Consider the following 18932-nt stretch of genomic DNA (forward strand, 5'->3'; position numbering starts at 1 on the left):
CAAAGCCTGAATTACAATAGTCCATTTATAATTCTAGCTCCCTTAATTCTATCCTTCACTTAATCACCAAAGTGATCTTAACTATGTTTACCCCTCTACCAATGATTCTAACACTTGTGCATGTGTGTGTGCGTGACCTATTTCAGAAAAGGAAAGTGTTTAGTGATGTTAATGTAAGAATAAAAAGGCTGAAGGAACTCTGAATAATTCAGCAATAATTACAAATGAATTATTAGCACAATGTCACAATGAATGTTACAATTACATTCATTCATCCAAACAAAGGATAATTATGGAGCACTCACCACTATGTGCCAGATGGTGTGGGGGATTCTGCAGTGGCCAAAGCAATAGAATCCTTGCTTTCATGAAGCTTACATTCCAGTGGGGAGAGTCAGACAATTAACAAATAAACAAATAGGTAGTGATAAGTACTATTAAAAAAATGGCATATAAGTTTGGGTAGGTTGTTTTATTTCGGGAGAGCAGTAAAGGCTCAATGATTTGGTGACGTCAGAACAGAGACTTGAAAGAAGTGAGAGAGCCATAAGGGTATCTGAGAGAAAGGTGTTTTAGATAGAGGAAACAGAACGTGCAAGCATTCTGAAGTTGGGGTGCTTGGAGTGTTTGAGAAACAGCAAGGAGCCTAGTTGGTTGGAGCAGAGTGAACAAGAAGGAAACTAGTAGAAGACGACGAGGTCAGAAATGAAGCCATATAATGGATCACCTAGGGCCTCATAGGCCACGGTATGACCAGATTTATCCTAAATGTGTCCTAAATGTGCTGGAGATCCTCTGGGGGCTTTGCATAGAGGCGTGGCAAGCTCTGTCTACACATTGTGGATCTGTCTACTCTGTTGATTCTTAGAAATTATAGCCTCCATATCTCTTCTGTCCTGTTTCTGCTGACTTTGCAAAGAGAAGGACCTTAATGTTTGCTGATATTAGGGGGTGAGTTCAGGAGGAGGGGAAGAATCATGGGCGGAGGTGTTCAGCCCAGGTCTTCAGTCTTCAGTCCAGATGGTGGTCCATTTTCTCTTCATGCACAAACAGCCTGGCATAGAGAAGATTGATTTTCTTTAGGAAACTTTTTGCTCATAGAGAGATTCTACCCACTTGCAAATCTTTGACTTTATCCTGAGAGAGCTAATATTAATATGCCTGACGTAATTATGCAACAAGAACATTCATTCCCTCTTTCCACCCCTGCTCTGAGTTAGGTTGCAAAGTAGTCATGAGTTGACTGACAATAAAGAGTACTCCAATCAAATTACTTTTTCTCCCATTGTGGACTAGTTTCCCCATGAAGAAAGAAAGATGACTGAAGGTATTTTCTGATTACATACTTCTATCTCCGAGACCCAGAGGAGAAATACTCTTCCCTAGTTTCAATAAAAACTCCAAAATGAAAGCCTCTGGTTGGCCTGGCTGGGATCACATGTTCACCTTTGGCTCAATCACTGTAGCTAGAGGAGTGAATGAGTCGCTCTGACATGCCAGGTACAGATGGGGTGCCCATCCCAGCCCTGGAAAGAAAGTACTATGATGGATAGCCTGAGCAGGAAGGGGAGGGGAAGCCAGACAGATAAAATATACAAATATCTACTATACGTGGCATGCAAAATGTTTGACGATCTGAAGGCTGCCTACTTCCACAGGCTTATCTCCTTCTACTCCTTAAATCAGATTATGCCCCAAAAGTAAAGCAGAGGAGTTTAGAGAATGACTTTTGAGGTTAGCAGATCAAGGTTTGCATTAGAAATTTGCAATTGACTAACTACATGACCTTGGGTAATTTTTGTAACCTCCGTAGGCCTTAATTTTTTAATTTGTTAAATGTGGTAAATACTGAAACCAAAGGAAATGATGCAAGAAAAACACGTGGCGTAGGGTCTCCCAAGTAGCAGGTGTGAGATCTTAGAGGGTCACTAAAAAGCACCTCTCTTTTCCTCTTTCAATTTTGTTTAATTTAAAGAGATATTCAGGAATCAGAAGATGGAAATACCTTTAAAACATGTTAAATCATATCTTTCTGCTTAAAATCCTTCAGCAATTTCCCATCTTACACAGAGTAAAAGCCAAAGTCGTTACAGGCCTATGTGACCCTGAAATCACCTTCCCCACTCCCCAAACCCCTGTTACCTCTCTGTCCTTTTTCCTGTGGTTTCCCTCATGCTCACTTTACACAGCCACACTGGCCTCATTACTGTTCTTCAAACTTTCAGGAAATCTCCCACTTCAGATCATTTGCCCTGGCTTTTCCCACTGCCAAGAGCACTCTAGGGACGTGCATGCACATGGCTTGCTCCCCACTTAGGGATGGAACTAGACATAGTCTCTGCCCTCATTAGGCTCTCAGTCTAGGGGAGATGGGCATTAAATGCATAAACAAACAGATATGATATGATTCAAAGTTTGGTGAGTGTTATGATAAAAAATACCTGTACTCCTACTCCAAGAGAGAATAATGTGCCAGAATTACTCAATTCAGAATGGTGGACAAAGGAAGGGCCCCATAAGGAAAGGGCATTTTAGCTGGGAGTTGTATGCAAAGTGCATAATCAGAAAGTACAGACCTTGTCCAAGACCATTATCCAGTCAAGTAGAGATGGAACAATAATGAGGAGTCACCTGAGAGCCAGCAATATTGATGGTCAGGGTCTGCAATCTTCAATCACACCCACTCACTAGCAGAAGGGAGTTCAGGAGCAGGAAATTCAGTACATGAAGGAATTCAATGAAAAGGGAACCAGTCTAATAGGATCAGAGTGTAACCAAGAGCAAGACTGATTTAATGTTCTACTGAGAGCTATTCACTGGGTCTTCTTATAATCCCTTCATCTTAGGGAGAATTGTTCTTAGAATAGAGTGGGGCTCTTTCTTCACTTTTCAATCAGGATGCAAATAAGTAAGGACGACATTATTTGAGGAGTAATCTTAGCTCCTCTCAAACTGATTCTTTTAAAAATTTTTATTTTTAAATAATTGTAGACATGGGAAGTTGCATAGACAGTACACAAAGTCCTGTGTAAACTTTGCCTAGCTCCCCTAATGGTGAAATCTTATACAAACATCTTATATACAATATCAAAACCAGGAAATGGACACTGGTATAATATTGCTGTGATAGTTAATTTTATGTGTCAACTTGATTGGGCCACAAGATGCCCAGATAGCTGGTTAAAAATTATTTCTGGATATATCTGTGTTGGTGTTTCAGGAAGAGATTAGCATTTCAATTGGTAAACTGAGTAAGACCAAGGGCCCTCCGCAATCCAATCCATTGAGGGCTTGAATAGAACAAAAGGTAGAGGAAGGTTGAATTCACCCTCCCTCTTCCTGACTGCTTGAGCTGAGACATAGATCTCCTGTTCTCAGGGCTCCTACTTCTCAGGCATTCAGACTTGGACTGGAATCTATACCATTGGCCCCCCTAGTAGCAGATGGCAGATCATGGGACTTCTCAGTCTCCATAATTGTGTGAGCCAATACCCTATACTAAGTCATATATATACATATTATTGGTTCGGTGTTTGTTTCTCCCAAGAATCCTGAGTAATACAACTGCCAATTAGACTACACACCTATTCAGTTTTTACTAGTTTTTATATGCTCTCATTTGCATGTATATTGGTGTACACTTCTATGCAGTTTTGATATCATAAACAGATTCATGTAGTCCCCATCACAATCAACATACAGAATGACTCATACAACTTAATAGCAAAAAAAACCCCAAACAATCAGATTGCTGGGAAGATGGTGGCGTAGGAGGGTGCTGAATCACCTCCTCTGAAAGATACAACAACCTGTGGAACAATTTCTTCTGAGAGAGATCTGGAAACTGGACGAAAAGAACCCCCACAACCCGGGACACCACTGACAGGTGGAAGAGGCAGAAATGCCCCTCTGGGAGGAAAAATCACACTCTAGACACAGTATTTCACAGCTGGGAGCAATCTTAAGGTACAAAGCTTTTCCCAGAGGAGTGGGGAGATGTGAGTGGGAGATTTATGCCACAGTAAACACCCCAGCTATTGAATTCAGCACGACTGAGATGAGTTCCCATAATACCTAGCTTTGCTGGCTTTTAAAACCAACAGGGAATACCCCCAGAAAAACTATCAAACATCAGAGAGAGAAAAGCCAGATCTTAAAGGGCCCAAACACAGATTCACCTGTTCCATAAACCAACACAAAATCACCAGAAAGAAAGGTGCATAGTCCTTTGGTAAAAGAGATACATTTGCTAAGCTCTGAATGCATCTCAGGGAGGCAGGAGGTGGCTGGGCTCACCTTCTGCCCCAGGGACTGAGACACTGGTGGCAGCACTTACGGTGACCTAGTGCAGGCATGCTAACATCAACACTGGCAGACATCATTGGATTTCTCCCTCTGGCTTGTTAGCACAAGGTTTGCCCCACCCAGCAGAGCACCAATTTAATCCAGTACAGCCAGGGCAAGCAGCCTACCCCAGGGACTGGCCCTGACCACCAGCAAGTCTTTGGAGAACTCGGGGGCCTGTATAAGCATGGCGTGACTGGGTCTGCTTCAGTGGAGCAGGGTATGTGCACAGGGTGGGTTTTCATTGGTGGGGTGTGTGGGCCCACAGGAGGTGGGGTGTGTCAGCCACAGCAGACTTGTACTGCTGGCCATCTCAAACAGCCACACTGGGGACCTACCCCACTTTCCAACTCCTGAAATTCTTGTGCGCTGCTGTGCCTAGAGCCAGCACCACCACCACCCCCTCCCCAGCTGCACTCCTGAGAGAGCTGACAACAGCCTTGCAGGCCAGAGGCCTGCAGCAATTGTGAGCTCCTGAGCCTGCTGGGGGCCTGACTCACTTAACAGCAAAATGGGAACAGGTTTGTGCTATTAGAACTTGCAGCCAGCCATTCTGGGGCTTTTCCCACCTGTTAAAGTGAATAAAGTGACCACAGCAGCCACACGAGGCTGAGCCTTACAACTAGCAGTCCTGGGGGCCAGCCTAGCCTACCTGTGTGCCCACAGCAAGAGTAACCCTGCCAAAACAGAAGGGCACACATAGCCCACACTTTTAGAACATTTGGAACTAGTGATGAGAGGGAAGCACAATGCTGAGACCTATAAAGCATCTGTCATAAAAGGCCACATCTCCAAGATTGGGAGACATAGCTGATCTACTTAATATGTAGATATGAGCACAGAGAAATAGGCAAAATGATGATACAAAAGGATATGTTCCAAACAAGGGAACAGGATAATCCTCAGAAAAAGAACTAAATGAAACAGAGATAAACAATCTACCTGATAAAGAGTACAAATGAATAGTCACAAGGATGCTTACTGATCTTGGGAGAAGAACAGATGAATACAGTGAGAACTTCAACAAAGAATTGGAAAAATATAAAAAATAACCAATCAGGACTGAAGAATACAATAATGGAAATGAAAAATTCCCTAAAGGGACTCAACAGTAGAGCTGATGACACAGAAAAATGGATCAGTTATCTGGATGAAAGAGTAGAGGAAATCACTCATGCTGAACAACAAAAGAATTAATAAGAGCAAGGACAGCCTAAGGGACCTTTGGAACAACATCAGGTCTACTGACATCCATATTATAGGTGTCCCAGGAGGAGAAAACAGAGACAAAGGGGAAGAGAACTTTCTTTGAAGAAGTAATAGCTTAAAACTTCCGTAACCTAAGGACAGAAACAGACATCCAGGTACAGGAAGCATAGAGAGCACCAAACAAGATGAACCCAAACAGGCCCACATTATAATTAAAATCTCAAGAATTAAAGATAAAGAGAGAACACTAAAAGCTGCAAGAGAAAGGCAACAAGGTACATACAAAGGAAACCCCATAGGCTATCAGCTGACTTCTCAGAAGAAATCTTACAGCCAGAAGGGAGTGACACAATATATTTAAAGTGCTGAAAGGAAAAACCTACAGCCAAGAATACTCTACCTGGGAAGGTTATAATTCAGAATGGTAGGAGAGATAAAGAGTTCTCCAGATAAGCAAAAACCACAGGAGTTTTTCAACCAGTCTTACAAGAAATATTAAAGAGACTTATTTAAGTGGAAAAGAAAAGACCACAAATAGAAATAAGAAAATTATCAAAGGAAAAAAATCACTGGAAAAGGCAAATATACTGTAAAGACAGCAGATCAACCACCTATAATGCTGGCATGAAGGTCAACAGACAAAAGTACTAAAAATGATAGGTTAAGGGATACACACACACAAAGAGGTTAAATACGATATCAAAAACATAAAATGTGGGTGGGGGGAGTAAAAGTATAGAGATTTTAGTAAGAGGTCAAACTTAAGAAACCATCACTTAAAATAGATTGCTATTTACACAGGTTATTATATACGAACCTCATGGTAATCACAAACCAGAAATCTATAATAAATACACAAAAAATAAAGAGAAAGTAACCTAAACATTATACTAAAGAAAGCCATGAAATCACAAGGGAATAGAGCCAGAGAAGAAGAAAGGAACAGAGAAGAACTACTAAAACACTCAGAATGGGGCCAGCCCCATGGTCTAGTGGTTAAGTTGGGTGCATTCTGCTTTGACAGCCCTGGTTCAGTTCCCAGGCATGGACCTACAACACTTGTCAGCAGCCAGGCTGTGGCAGCAACCCACATACAAAAAAGAGGAAGATAGTGCAGATGTTAGCTCAGGGCGAATCCTCCTCAGGAAAAAAAAAAAACATTCAGAAAAAAGTAACAAAATGGCAATAAGTACCTATTTATCGATAGTTACTTTAAATGTCAGTGGACTAAATGCTCCAATCAAAAGACACAGGGTGGCTGAATAGATTGAAAAAACAAAAACCATATAAACACTGCATACAAGAGACACACTTCAGACTTAAAGATACAAGTTGAAAGTGAAGGGCTGGAAAAGGATACTCCATGCAAATAGCAATGAAAAGTAAGCTGAGGTAACAGTACTTATATCAGAAAAAACATACTTTAAAAAAAAATTGTAACAAGAGACAAATAAGGGCACTACACAACGATAAAAGGAACAATCCAATAAGAGGACATAACACTTGTAAATATCTATGCACCCAACATAGGAGCACCTAAAGATATAAAGCAATTATTAACAGACACAAAAGGAAAAATTGCTAGTAATACAATAATAGTAGAGGACTTTAACATTCCTCTTACATCAATGGATAGATCATTTAAAAAGAAAATCAGTAAGGAAACATATGCTTTCAATGACACATTAGACCAGATGGACTTAGTAGATATATACAGAACATTCCATCTGAAAAGTGCAGATTACACATTCTTATCGAATGCACATGGAACATCCTGCAGGATAGATCACATATTAGGCCCTAAAACAAGTCTCAATAAATTTAAGAAGATTGAAATAATACCAAGCATCTTTTCTAACCACAATGGTATGAAACCAGAAATTAACTACAAGAAAAAAATTGGAAAAGCCACAAATAGGTGGCGATTAAACAACATGCTACTGAACAACTATTGGGTCAATGAAAAATATCAAAGGAGAAATTAAAAACCTGGAGACAAATGAAGATGAAAATATGACATGCCAAAATATATGGGACACAGCAAAAGTGGTACTAAGAGTGAAGTTTATAGCATTATGGGCCTACCTCAACAAACAAGAAAAATCTCAAAAAAAATCAATCTAACAGTACACCTAAAGGAACTAGAAAAAGAAGTACAAACAAAGCCCAAAATCAGTGGAAGAAAGAAAAAAATAAAAATGAGAGTGGAAATAAATGAAATAGAAACTAAAAATAAATAGAAAAACTGGATGAAACTAAGAGCTAGTTCTTTGAAAAGATAAACAAAATTAACAAACCTTTAGCTAGACTCACCAAGAAAACAGAAGAGAAGCCTCAATTAAAAACAATCAGAAATGAAAGAGGAGAAATTACAACAGACACCATAGAAATACAAAGGATTATAAAAGAATACTACAAAAAGCTATATGCCAACAAATTGGATAATCTAGAAGAAATGAATAAATTCTTAGAATTGTTCAACCTTCCAAAACTGAATAAAAAAGACAGAAAGAATAGATTGATCACCAGTAAGGAGATTGAAACAGTAATCAAAGACCTCCCAAAAAACAAAAGTCCAGGACCAGACAGCTTCCCTGGTGAATTCTACCAAACATTCAAGAAAGACTTAATACCTATCCTTTTCAAAAAATTGAAGAGAAGAGGAAGTTTCCTAACTCATTCTATGAGGTCAACATTACCCTGATACCATAACCAGATGAGGACAACACAAAAAAAGGAAAATTACAGGTCAATATCACTGATGAACATTGATACAAAAATTCTCCACAAAATAATAGCAAATCAAAATGATACATTAGAAAGATCATCTGCCATAATCGAGTGGGATTTATTCCAGGGATGCAGGGATGGTTCAACATCCACAAATCAATCAATATGATAATCAACATTAACAAAATGAAGACAAAAAAATCACATGATTGTCTCAATAGATGCAGAGAAAGCATCTAACAAGATACAGCAGCCATTTATGATAAAAATTCTGAATAAAATCTGTATAGAAGAAAACACCTCAACATAATAAAGGCCAAAAACGACAAACCCACAACTAATATCATACTCAATGGTGAAAAACTGAAAGCCATCCCTTTAAGAACAGGAACAAGGCATGGATGCCTACTCTTACCACTCTTATTTAACACAGTATTGGAAGTCCTAGCCAGAGCAATCAGGCAAGAATAAAAATAAGGGATCCAAATTGGAAAGGAAGAAGTACAACCATCACTATTTGCAGATGACATGACTTTATATATAGAAAATCCTAAAGAATCCACCAAAAAAAACTATTAGAAATAATAAACGAATACAGTAAAGTTTCAGGGTACAAAATCAACACACAAAAATCATTTATGTTTCTATGCAACAACAACAAAATAGCAGAAAGAGAAATTAGGAATACAATCCCATTTACAGTCACAACAAAAAAGAATAAAATACATAGGAATAAATTTAACCAAAGAAGTGAAAGAACTGTACTTTGAAAACTGTAAAACACTTGAAAGAAATAAAAAAAGACACAAAGAAATGGAAACATATCCCAAGCTCATGGATTGGAAGAATTAACATGGTTAAAATGACCATACTTCCTAAAGCAATTTACAGATTCAATGCAATCTCTATTAAAGTCCCAATGACATTTTCACAGAAATAGAACAAAGAATCCTAAAATTTATATGGAAGAACTAAAGACCCCAAATAGCCAAAGGAATCCTGACAAAAAGGAACAAAGCAAGAAGGATCACACTCTCTGATTTCCAAATATACTACAAAGCTATAGCAATCAAAACAGCATGGTACTGGCACAAAAATAGACACACAGATCAATGGAACAGAATAGAGAGCCCAGAAACAAACCCACACATCTGTGAACACCTAATTTTCAACAATAGAGCCAAGAACATAAAATGGAGAAAGGAAAGTCTCTTCAGTGAACGGTGTTGGGAAAACTGGACAGCCACATGCAAAAGAATGAAAGTAGACCATTATTTTATACTATACACAAAAATTAACTCAAAATGGATTAAAGACTTGAATGTAAGAACCGAAGCCATAAAACTTCTAGAAGAAAACACAGGCAGAACTCTCTTTGACGTTGGTCTTAGCATTATATTTTTGAATACCATGTCTCACCAGGCAAGGGAAATGAAAGAAAAAATAAACCAATGGACCTATATCAGACTAAGAAGCTTCTGCACAGCAAAGGAAACCATCAACAAAACAAAAGACAATCTAAGCATTGGGGGAAGATATTTGCAAGCCATATATCTGATAAGAGGTTAAGATTCAAAATATATGAAGTACTCATACAACTCAACAACAACAAAACAACCTAAATTAAAAAATAGGCAAAGGATCTGAACAGACATTTTTCCAAAGAAGACATACAGATGGCCAACAGGCACAGATGTTCAACACCACTAATTATTAGGAAAATGAAAATAAAAACTACAATAAGATATTACCTCATGCCCATCAGAATGGCTATAATTAACAAGATAAGAAATAACTGTTTCAGAGAGGATTTGGAGAAAAGGGAACCCTCATATACTACTGATGGGAATGTAAACTGGCACATTCACTATGGAAAACAGTATGGAGATTCCTCAAAAAATTAAGAATAGAATTACCATATGATCCAGCTATTCCATTTCTGGGTATTCATCCAAAGAACATGAAAACACAAATGTGTAAAGATATTTGCACCCCTATGTTCATTGCATTATGGCTAAGAAATATGAATGCACTATAGCTATTGCATTATTCACAATAGCCAAATCTTGGAAATAACCTGAGTGCCCATCAATGGGTGAATGGATAAAGAAGATGTGGTATGTATACACAATGAAATACTACTCAGCCATAAAAAAGGCAAAATCTTGCCAGCTGCAACAACATGGATGGACCTTGATTAAGCAAAATAAGTCAGATGGAGAAAGTCAAATGCCACATGATTTCACTTATAAGTAGAAGATAACAACAAGAACACACAAACACAGAGAATATATTGGTGGTTACCAGAAGGGAAGTGGGGAGGGAGGAGGGTGAAAGGAGTAATAGGGCACATGTGTATGCTGATGGATAGTAATTAGCCTTTGTGTGGTGAACATGATGTAGTCCACACAGAAATCAAAATATAATGATGCACACCTGAAATTTATATAATGTTACAAACTAATGTTACCTCAATAAAACAATCTAATTAAAAATGGGCAGAGAATCTGAATAGACACTTTTCCAAAGAAGGCATACAAATGGCCAGTTAACATACAGGTACATAAAAAGGTGTTCAACATCATCAATAATCAGGGAAATGCAAATCAAAACCACCTCAGATATCACCTCATATGGGTTAGAACGGCTATTATCAAAAAGACAAGAAATAATAAGTATTGTCAAGGATGTGGAGAAAAGGGAAACCTTGTACATTGTTCATGGGAATGTAAATTGATGCAGCTACTATGGAAAACAGTACAGAGGTTCTTCAAAAAATTAAAAATAGAACTACCATATGATCCAGCAACTCCACTTCTGAGTATTTATCCAGAAAAAATAAAGACACTAACTGGAAAAGATATCTAGACCCCCATGTTCATTGCTTGGTTATTTCCAGTAGCCAAGATATGGAAACAACCTAAGTGTCCATTGATAGATCAATGAAGAAACTGGTATATACATATACAATGGAATATTATTCAGCCAAAAAAAAGAAGGAAATCCTGCCACTTGCAACAACTTGGATAAACCTTAAGGGCATTAAGCTAAGTGAAATAAGTCAGACAAAGAAAGAGAAACACCGTGTGATCTCATTGATATGTGGAATCTTAAAAAAAAACACCAAACTCATAGATAGAAAGGACAGATTGGTGATAGACAGGGGCAGGGTGTAGGAGGTGGGTGAACTGAGTGAGGGTAATCAAGAAGTACAAACTTCCAGCTATAAAATAAATTAGTTCTGGGGATGTAATGTACGGCATGGGGAATATAGTTAACATTGTACTGTATATTTGAAAGTTGCTAAGAGAGTAGGCCTTAAAAGTTCTCATCACAAGAAAAAAATTTGTAACTAAGTATGATGATGTACAAAAAAGGTACAGAACTGTTCCATCAGCTTACAGGAACTCCACATGCTCATCGTTTATAGCCATATCTTCTCACCCCATCCCCGTCCTTTAACCTATTCTCCACCTTCGTTGTTTTGTCTTTTTGAGAATGTTATATAAATGGAATCATATAGCATGCAACCTTTAGAAACTGTTTTTTTCACTAAGCATGATGCCCTTGAAATCCACCCAAGTTGTTGCATGTGTCAATAGTTCATTCCTTTTCGTTGCTTAGTAGTATTCATTGCATGGATGTACCACTGTTGGCTTAACCATTTACCCATTGAAAGACATTTCAGTTGTTTCCACTCAAATGTTTTTTTTAAAGTAGATCATTTGCAAACCTTGGGTCTTTCACTTTTATAAATAAATTTCAAACCACTTCAGGAATGATTGATTCACTGAGTAAGAGTTTCTGAGCAAGATGAATGCAGTCAGAGGTAGGAGCAGGTGGGTCACAAAAACAGCTGTCATTTGTAATGAGCATCACATGGAATGTCACTCTAGATAAATATGACTTTACAAGGGTGACTTTTAAAATTCTCTAAGCACTAACTAGTTGATAGCTTAATCCTAAACCATATCAAGTCTCAGGAGTCTATGCAGGCAGCGGATCAGAGATGGTGGCCATGAGGCAAAGAGAGCTGGTCCAATTGAAATGTTACATAGGAGTAAGAACGAGGGGTGACAGGGGAAAATGGTATGCAAATGAGTAGAGCATCACCTTTCCTGTGGTTCTGAAACAGGAAAGATGACAACATGGGAGTAACTTATACTTCTCATTTCCCTCAAGTCACCAGTAGCTGAACTGTCACTGCCATTCAGTATCACGCCCCTTTGAGTCTGCACTTTATGCCTAGTAATAGCCATTTCATCACTGATTTTACAAAGCCACGTATGGAAAGAAAACCAAAAAAAAAAAAAATGGCAATGTTCTGTGTTACGACAAATTCAAAAGAATGTGCTCTCTTTTAAGCTAAGTTTCTATACATGTGAAGCTAGCTCGAGTTCACCTTGGGTAAATAATTTACCTTACCCAGACCTTCAGTTGCTATGCCCACAAAACAGAATAGTCACATCTTACCTTCCTGAAGGCAATGATACAGGTCCAAAAGATTCCTTGAACTGCCAGTTTCACCATTTCATTAAAACAGTGTTCTATAAAAATACTCTGTGGGAAAGAGGTTTTATGAGGCTCTAGGTGAACAAAAATATATTTTAGACACAGTCCCTGCTCTCAGTGCGCTCACAATTTAACTGAAAAAAACAAACGTTGAACGTATAAAGGACGGAGGAGACAAACTAGGCCTTATCCCAGCAACTAGAAATAAATGACTTGGTTCCTTGACATTCTCCTCTTCAATAAATTTTCCTCCACTCTATCTTAGCGGCTCACTTCCACAATCACCTAGATAAAGTCATCACGCTATTAAATCAAACATTCTGATCTGTGACCAGCTCCTTCTCTCCTTCCAGATTGCTTGCTTGAATACCCCCAATGGGATCCCTCCTGGACCTCCTTGGGCTCTCCAGTCCTTTAGTGTGTCTAGTGTATCTCTTTTCTTTAGCTCCCTTCTGTCTTTTCTTCTCTCTTTTTCCAGAATAAATGTAATGGTCCATCATCTCAATAACTCTTTGCCAAAACCTTAAGCTCTCCTGTCTCTCTTTTCATCCCCTTTTATGGTAAAATCTCTGAAAGAAACTAAATATCTACTTTCTCTATACTTTCTTTACATTTTCTCCACTCTTACTCCACACTTTCTTCATACTTTCTCTATACTTACTCCATACTCATGCACCAGAATTTAAATTAAAAATCCACACAGGAAAGAAAGCTGGTACCCTTGTAAATTCATAATTACTAAATTCAAATGTGTTTTCATTATTCCTGGCAATCCCATTGTGTTTCTGTGACCGACTTTCTCTCTCCTTTCAAAGAGGGCTTTTTCATACCTTCTCTCTCCTCAAACTTCTGCCCTAGACCCATTCTTCCCCTTGCTCCCTGACAAAGCCTACCTCCACCTTAATACAGAAAATAGAGGCCAACAGAGGTGAACTCCAAGTTCTTCCAATTTTATCTAGAAAATGTTCCTGTACCTGGATCCACTGCAGCCTCCTTCACTCCTGTTTCAGCACATGTGTCCTTCCTCGTATTCAAGGCCTCCCCTCAAACTGGGTTCCTATTCCCTTTTGAGGTCGACACCATCCGGTTGCCTCTTCTTTCTCTGGTCTCTTCCTCTCTTCCTGTATATTAGCCCATCCCACCAGCACTCAGACACGCATGTTCGTCTCTAACAAAACTCTTCCTTAAGCTCACTTCCTCCGTTTCAGTTATCCTTCTCCCTCCTCCTTCCCTTAGTTTACCAAGAAAAAGGACAAAGTTGTTTTTTACTCTGATGACTATTATTTTTCCCCACAGCTGTCCACCAGTGCTATCACCCCTACCTATCCCTTTTCTAGTAAAAGACCACGCTCTCAATGACAGAAGCAAGCATAAGTCCTAGGCTTGACCAACTGCGGTCATTCTCTGGCCTCAGCAATGGGTGATTGGCCCTGCAACCTGTGTAACTCAGGGCCCAATGAGGTAAACAGAAAGCACACTGGGTATTTCAAAGAGAGAGGAGTTAATCCAGGAAACTCTTTCCATAAGCATGGAAAAGTTGAAATTGTGAAGTGGACATTAACAACTGTTAGATCTGCAGAAGCAAAAAAAGGGCAAGGGTTAGGAACACAGGACTTCATGGGAGGGGGCCTTGTAGATCTGGTGCTCCGAGCTGTAGAGGGAAGCTCTTCACAACTGGGGTGTGGACTTTTGAGGAGGAGACTTGGTTGGGCAGATCCTTGGACAGCCTGGAAGTTACAGCCTAGAAGGTGACGTGCAGCAGGACAACTGTTACTCCAACTGCCATGGGGATATGTCCTGGAGGTGCTGGTTCCTCTGAGGAACACGGCGTAGGGAGTGCTGGAAGCTAGAAAGAAGCTAGAAGGTGGAGTCACTTTCCTCTGCTGCTGGTGTAAAGAGATAGGAACTGAAAAAAGGGGAAGAAATTCCTTTCCTTCCTCCTATTGACTTCTACTTGTCCTCTAGTGTCTCCCATTGGTAGAACTTAATAAGACACTAGCTGGCAAGGGAGTCTGAGAAATGTAGTTAGCTGAGTCCCAGCCCCAGCATCGCAAAGCAGAATATAAAAGTTTAGAGTGGGGAAAAACCTGGCATATGACCTAAGCTGGATTTGGCTTGAAAATCTTGATCAATAGGAACTTCTTTTCCCTCTCGACTCCTAGGGCCATGAGAATTGATCTGAGTACAAGCAGCCCGTGGAAAAGTCTAATCAAAGATAACAGCAGAACTAATCAAGCAGGAATATGTGAGTCCAGCACTATCACTGTCCAGCTTCTAAGTCCCTAAAGTTCTAAGAGGTAGCAGAAAAAGAATGGGATCTCCATCAACTCCATCCGGGGGTAGGGGAAGATTGCCCTATAAATAAATTGGAGAAGGACAAGAGAGTGAAGGAGACAGAGAAGCTCTTGTCAGGGAGATAAGAGAGATCAAGACAAGGTCTTAGGAATCAAAGGCAGAGAGTCTCAAGAGCTGGACAGTAATGTCCAATGTCATTGAGTCAATTACCTGAGAAGTGATTGATTAGGCTACACGACTTGTTACTAGTGGTCCCATGCTAAATTTTGTAATCAACGATTTGTTGTATATGTGCCCCCACCCCCTAAAAAACCCTTTTGACAAATTCTTTCTAGATTCCTGATTCAAATTGAGGGCAAGATTCTTGGTTTACAGTTTACAGAATTCACTTTCTTCTCCCTTATGAAAAATCATAGAATTAAAGTGTGAGTACCTGATAGATGCTATCACCCAGAGAATGCACAGAAAACAGGAACACGACTCAGCCCCTTTTCTGAAGGAAACTACAGGCCTGCCAGGGAGACCATTATTTAAATTGAGGAGCTCTGGATCTTCAGCCAACTTCAGAGGAAAGCTGTGAATTTTCTTCTCTATAACAGGCATATGAGAAATTATTCTTTTAGAAATTAGAAAATACTTACTGGGTCATTTTTTAATTCACACCCTGTATTGGTTTGCTAGGGCTGACATAACATAATGCCACACATTAGGTGGCTTAAACAACTGAAATTTATTTTCTCACCGTTCTGGAGGCTGGAAGTCCAAGATCAAGGTGTTGGTGGGTTTGGTTTCTCCTGAGGCCTCTCTCCTTAGCTTGCAGATGGCCGCGTTCTCTGCGTCCTCACCTGATCTTTCCTCTATGCGTGCACATGTCTGTATCCTAATCTCCTCTTCTTAGAAGGATACCAGTCATAAGGGATTAGGGCCCACCCTAGTGACCTCATTTTACTTTAATTGCCTCTTTAAGGCTCTATCTCCAGGTACAGTCACATTCTGAGGTCCTGGGGGTTAGGGCTTCAACATATGGATTTTAGGGGGATACAATTCAGGCCATAACACATAACCAATTCCACACAATAGAGTGATTCGTACAGTCAGGTTAGGATGATTCACAAGAGCCGCGGATATTCCACATGAACGAAGATTGTTTTCTAATTCAGCAAAAAACTTATTTTTAAAGAAATATCAGCTTACTTCAAACCAAAGTATTAAAACAATTGTCTAGAAGGAAATATTATCTACCTAATAAATATTAACACTTATAACGATGTCCCCTTAACTCTCAGCCAAGCTACCTGTTGACATGAATCTTCTGGGCTTGGGTTAGCCCCTCTGCTTGTCATGGCAACAGTTGAATGTGGTATCTGCTGTTCTCATTCCAATCCAGCTCCTTTAAAGAAAAGCCCTTGGGAGTGTGTATACTGTTTACTTTTTACAGCCCTGCATGGCAACAGGATTTGATGTCTCCCTCATTTTAAAAGCTCCTTTCCACGCCCCTCACAAGGCCCTCTAGGAGAAAAACATTTTCCACATATTCTGCTTAAGTATCTTAGTAGCTGATTATACATGTATGTTTGTTTCCAAAATACTGCCCGTTACAACTTGCACAGCTTGGAAGCCAGTAAATTGGTTCATTATGCGAAAGTCTACATTTACATGAAAATTTGTCTCCCTTTTCCTGCAGGCAGCAAGTTGCAGCGCCCTGCCCTTCCGACCCATTCACAGGGTTTGGAAGGGCAGGGCAAGGGCAGAGCACACACTCATACACCATTGCCGTGGCTGGAGAACTGGCTGGTCTTCATGCTCCCCAAGGGAAATTATGCCTCTATTAGATGGCAGGGAGGGAAGCCCTACATCTCTTACTCTAAGAAATTCCTTTGAAGAACTGGATGATGCTGTAACCTGTCACATAGGGTGAGACGATGCCTAGAAACAGTGAAAGCCAAACAAATGCATAAACAAAATCCTCTTTATTAATGGCAAACCATCACACTACTGAACATCAAAAGTGAATGACTCTGAGATATTAATTGTAAATCTAAGACGTCTATCCTTATTTATTCTCAATGGGATAAATCTAGTATTTTAGAATTCAGACCTAGGAAAAGCATTTTTCCCCCCAGAGAAACCAAGAGACACCATTTTCTCTGGTAACGTGAATGTGTAACAGATTTTTCAACCACATGACCACGGCTCAGGAGCGTACCCTAGACTATTTATAGGTGTGCCCAAATATTGATCCTCTCTGCCCTTAGGTTAGCTGGATCCCTGTTGATAAAGCAGACTCCTCTGTTTTCCACTATGTCCCTTAAAATAACTATAATGTTCTGCTTATACTATGATATAATAGGTAAAAAGCCCTGTTGTAACTGACCGTATTTTCCTCTTTTTTTTCTTGTATCTAGGATGCTCAGAGACAAATGTGAAGTTTGACTATGTAATTATGATAAAGTTAGGATATTTTCATTTTCTTTTCTCCCTTTGCTCTAATTTTCTATTTTGGCAACTTATTTTGCATGTCTTTTATGCAGATAAATCAAATTCTTTTGGAAAAAATCAAGATAAAAATTTCTGTAGAGAAGTTGATATGAAACGTAGGAATATGAAACGTAACCACACAAACATCACCCTGGCTGTTTCACGAATAAAACTCATGATCATCCTAACAAGAAAAGGGACCTTCGACGAAAGTCCTGCACTAGACTGCAGTTAAGCACGTTTTCATATCTAATTCTCAGTTGTCTCTTCCACATCGTCATTCACTATATTGTTCAAAAATGTGTATTCAATGAATCTTAAATCAACAATATTCAGTTTATATGTGTGCATTGTCAGATAAAAATACAGTTAATATGCAGTGATATATAGCAGTGGAGGGGATGGAGCATGTGGGGAGCTTCTAAGATGAAGAACTTAAAATGCATAACTGAACGTTTCTTTAAAAATAATACCTTCAATTCTATGCTACCATATTCCAGCTTCAAAGAACCTCTCTTCTTCACCGCAGTTACTGAAGATAGCATTACTGATCAAGGTCTTGCTATCATAGAAATAATTGTCAGAAATAGTTCTACCATAGTCCAGACTACTAAAATATTCCACAAGTCTATTTCTCCTTTTACTGGTATACGATAACACTGGGACACTATAAATTTGTCTCACTGCTACACTATAGATCAGAGTGAAGCTAAAATAGGAATTCATTGTTCACAGGAATTAAATAAACCTCCAACCAAAAGAGGCCCAAGTATTTCTGATTTTGAGTTCATAAACAAACCCTGTATGGCACAATAAAAAAGGAAGACCTTGGGGCCAGTCTGGGGGCGTAGTGGTTAAGTTCACACACTCTGCATTGGTGACCTAGGATTTGCAGGTTCAGATCCCAGATGCTGACCTATCCACCACTCATCAAGCCATGCTGTGGCAGCGTCCCTATACAAAATAGAGACGGTTGGCATAGATGTTAGCTCAGGGCCAATCTTCCCTACCAAAAGAAATAAAAAGAAAAGAAAAAGGAAGACCTTGTAAATATTTTTCAGTGTAGGCTAATGTATAATTCCAAAGGTCAACTCAGTAAATAAGGATGGCTCAACTCAAAGAAAAATAATGTTGATAAGAATGGACAAATTACATATTCTTAAGAAAATAGTCCAGAAATACATGTTTTTCTACCAAACTTCTTTTGAGTACAGAGCAGCAAAGAATGAGGTTTTAACACATTAATAAATGCTTGGAGATCAGATATTGAATGCTGTGTATTGAAAGAAAACCCATAGCTTTAATAGTAAGAACAGCTAGAGGCAAAATTGAAATTCAACAACCTGTAATTTTAACTAGCATAT

The 18932-nt window shown here is 39.2% G+C and overlaps 1 long non-coding RNA gene across 1 annotated transcript; it reads right to left on the minus strand.

Annotated features, from left to right (window-relative positions):
* Positions 1–305: 305 nt before the first annotated feature.
* On the minus strand, positions 306–13987 carry LOC139042050 (uncharacterized). Its single transcript, XR_011498251.1, has 3 exons — positions 13770–13987; positions 12757–12843; positions 306–1054 (listed from the first exon to the last, which is right to left on the minus strand). It is a non-coding gene; the product is annotated as an uncharacterized lncRNA (long non-coding RNA).
* Between the last annotated feature and the right edge of the window lie 4945 nt (positions 13988–18932).

Source organism: Equus asinus, chromosome 25 (assembly GCF_041296235.1).
Source record: "Equus asinus isolate D_3611 breed Donkey chromosome 25, EquAss-T2T_v2, whole genome shotgun sequence".
NCBI lineage: Eukaryota > Metazoa > Chordata > Mammalia > Perissodactyla > Equidae > Equus > Equus asinus.